At 34.9% G+C, this 3,496-nt stretch overlaps 1 non-coding gene across 1 annotated transcript; it reads left to right on the top strand.

Moving 5' to 3' along the window:
- The first annotated feature begins 447 nt into the window (after nucleotides 1-447).
- Nucleotides 448-554, top strand: LOC133813022 (small nucleolar RNA R71). Its single transcript, XR_009884072.1, has one exon. It is a non-coding gene; the product is annotated as a small nucleolar RNA R71 (small nucleolar RNA).
- Nucleotides 555-3,496: the final 2,942 nt, after the last annotated feature.

Raw genomic sequence — 3,496 nt, 5'->3', positions numbered from 1 at the left:
TTCCTCCACCCTTGGTTATATGACATCGAAAAGGGGTTGTTGGTTGGTCTTTGAAAATTTCCTATAGCTTGGACTTGTTCTATAGGTATATTATTCATATCCATGGAAGGACGTTGATTTAATGGATGAGAACTCACACATGCCCCACATAAACTCTGAACTTGCATGGTTTGGGCTGACAAGTTGCTTTGTTGTAACTGCTTCATTAAAGCTGCCACTTGCATTGTAAGCATGGAAATAACATCCAATTCAATCATACCAGCCACATTCTTTGCTTGTCCCCTTTCAGTTGGCCACTGGTAGTTATTCATTGCCATCTCCTCTAACAACTCATACGCTTCATTAGCACTCTTGCTCGTGAACGCACATCCTGCTGCAACATCTATTATGGTACGAGTAGTACCATTCAACCCATTATAAAAATTATGGACTAGCATCCACTTCTCTATACCATGATGTGGGCACTTCCTTAACAACTCTTTAAATCTTTCCCATGCATCATACAACAATTCCCCTTCTGTCTGGTAGAAATTATTAATTTCCCCTCTCAACTTTGCAGCTTTTGCTGGAGGGAAAAACTTTGCTAAGAACTTCTGGGCTAACCATGTTGTGATAGAATTAACTTGCAGTGAAATCAGTCAACTCTTTGCCTGGTCTCATAGATAAAATAGGAATAATATAAGTCTAGTCTCATCGTCACTCACCCCATTCATCTTAAATGTTGCACATAGCTCTAGGAATTTGGCTATGTGCAAATTAGGATCTTCCATGGGCAACCCCCCAAGCTGAACAGTAGAATGCACCATTTGTAATATTGTTGGCTTAATCTCGAAATTATTTGCAGCAATAGTGGGGTGTCTAATGCATGAAGGCACTACAGTAGGAAGTACATAGTCTCTAAGCGTCCTTGGTCCTTGTTCCACTAGAACCTCAACAATATTTGGGATATTATTAACATCAGTTGCATTGTTTTCTGCATTTCCTTGATTCTCGGTCATGGAAAAATCCAGCATTTTCTTTATCTTTCGGTTTTGTCTACACGTTCTTTCAAGCTCAAGATCTACCAGCATGAGCTCCTTTTGTCTACTTCGTCGCATATACCAATAATTCTTAAAACACAATACAACATCGATCTGAATGAGTACTAAAAGAAGAAAAAAAAAACCAAAGTAGAAAAAAAGAAAAACAATTAATTTTGATATTGGATATTAGTCCCCGGAAACGACGCCAAAAACTTGATCGGTAAAATATGATGTGCAAGTACACAAAATCGATTCAAGTAATAAAATGGTAAGTAAAGTATCGTTCCCACAAGGACTATCAACCAATTATCAATAATTGCTTTTAAATTCTATTTGGCTGTCGAAAATAGACTGATTATTTAACTAAGACTACAAATTAAAAATAAACTTTGCAATAATAAAATTTGATTTAATAATTAAAATCCTAGGATATTAACTTCATCAACTTTTCATTCTATTAATTTACTAATCAGTTCTAAATCTCTTCTTCCTACTCTAATAGTAGGTTAACAAAAATCGATTCCTATTATTTTTCAAGATATAAGATCTCAACCTATATGCAGGTTTTATACATCTCTATGATAAACTTAAACACATAGCAGGCATTAAGCATAGAAATCTAATTGCTACACAAGCCATACATGTACTTTCGTCCAATGTGTATCCTATTTCTATATAACGATAGCATATTCAATTCGCATCTTTCGAATTTTGAATCAAAATCATATATCAATAAAATATTGATCAAGTATTTACTAACATTAAGCAAACATTATATAGATTAGAATAAAGAAGAAGAATCAATAGAACATCATAATAAAATTAAGTAAAAATCCAAGTGACTACATTAAACCCTAGAGAAACAATTTAGTTCATATTAGACATAATAACCATAACATTCAAATAATTGTTCATAGAAAATACCCTAAAGAACTAAGATGAAGAATAAATCTAGAGAACAACAAACAGATAAAACAATTAGTCTCCTTAGGGTTTTTTTCTTCAGAAATCATCATAATGATGCTTAAATAGTAATCTGTGCTTTGGATGTGAAATCCCGCTTTTTCCTCTACATAAAATGACATTTTCTGCTAAATACGCCACTCAAGCGTCGCGGCCCTATAATGAGGTGTCGGCCTATGTCCAAAATATGGAATTCTCTCGTCTCTGACATGCTCAAGCGTTGCGACTCTAATAGACCTGCACCGCGACTCAAATTCATCAACCAAAAGCATCGTAGCTCTTAGAGGTAGCGTTGCGGCCCTATGCTTCTTGATAGATGGACCTCTCTGTCTAATCGTAGTGTCGCGACTCAAATGTCTTTTTTTCATTAAATTTTGTCTTTTTGACACCAAATGCAGCCATTTATCAATCATGTCCCATATATATGAAATATTATCAAACACAAGCAACAAAACGTCATACAGCACAAAAAATTACTGAATAAACCTAAAAAATTAAATAAAATAACCATTTAAAACACTATAAAAACAACTCTATCAGTTGCCTCGCTTAGAGATATTCGCGCCTCGAGGAAGGACCTTAGGGCGTGGCCTCACTTAGAGATATCCACTTCTGGCCGGATCATAGTACTCGGAGGAGTTTTACACTCCAAGGAGCTCTACGCAAGCTCTACAAAACCTCACTAGCGCTCGAGTAACTTAATTACTCATCTAATGACCGCCGCGTGTCTAGTGACGAAAACACAGACAACAATTAGAATTCATTTTTTTAATTTTTTCTGTGTGTGTGTGTGTGGTAATGTGTAGAAGTATATGTGTATGGGATTTTTTATTTTAATTAATTTAAGTTAAGAAAATAAAGGAAATAGAAAAGAAGGTTGTCATCTTTTTTATATAAGATGATAATGACTTTCTATTTAGTTTTTGTTCACATTTGGATAAGGTTTAGATGAGGTATAAGCTTAGACAAAGGGAGGAAATGGTGGGATTTATAATTATTTTGTAGGGTAAGAACTTGATCTATCACACCTAGGTTTTATTTTCATTAGGGTTAGGTCACTAGGAGTTATAAAGGAAAAGTGTGAGCCTTGGAGGCTCATTGGGGCTGGCAAATCTTTGAGAGAGAGGGAGAGAGAGGGATAGCACGAAAAGGAGAGGTAAGAAAAGAGAAAGAAAGAGAGAAAGAAGGAGAAGAGGAGAAGGTTTCGAATACCCTAGGTATGTATGATCTTGTTGTGGTTTTGAATCCCTAAGTTTAAGTTTCTTCTTCTCAATTCTAAGATGTTTTCTTTTCTCTTGGTGTGGTGTATTTCTAAATCCCTAGGGTGCTTAAGGATTGATGTGCTTTTGTGTTCTTGAAACACTACCAAGGATATAATGGGATTCCCTAACATTTTGTTGATTTGATTCTTGTTTATGGCCATTATTGTTTGATGTCTTGAGAAAAATATGTTTATGTTTAATCATTTAGTTTTGATGAGTATAATGTATATGTTTTTTCACTATTGCTAT

The sequence above is a fragment of the Humulus lupulus genome, chromosome 1 (genome assembly GCF_963169125.1).
Source record: "Humulus lupulus chromosome 1, drHumLupu1.1, whole genome shotgun sequence".
Taxonomy (NCBI): domain Eukaryota; kingdom Viridiplantae; phylum Streptophyta; class Magnoliopsida; order Rosales; family Cannabaceae; genus Humulus; species Humulus lupulus.
Note: the sequence above shows the minus strand (reverse complement) of the source record. Positions and strands in the feature narration are given on the sequence as shown.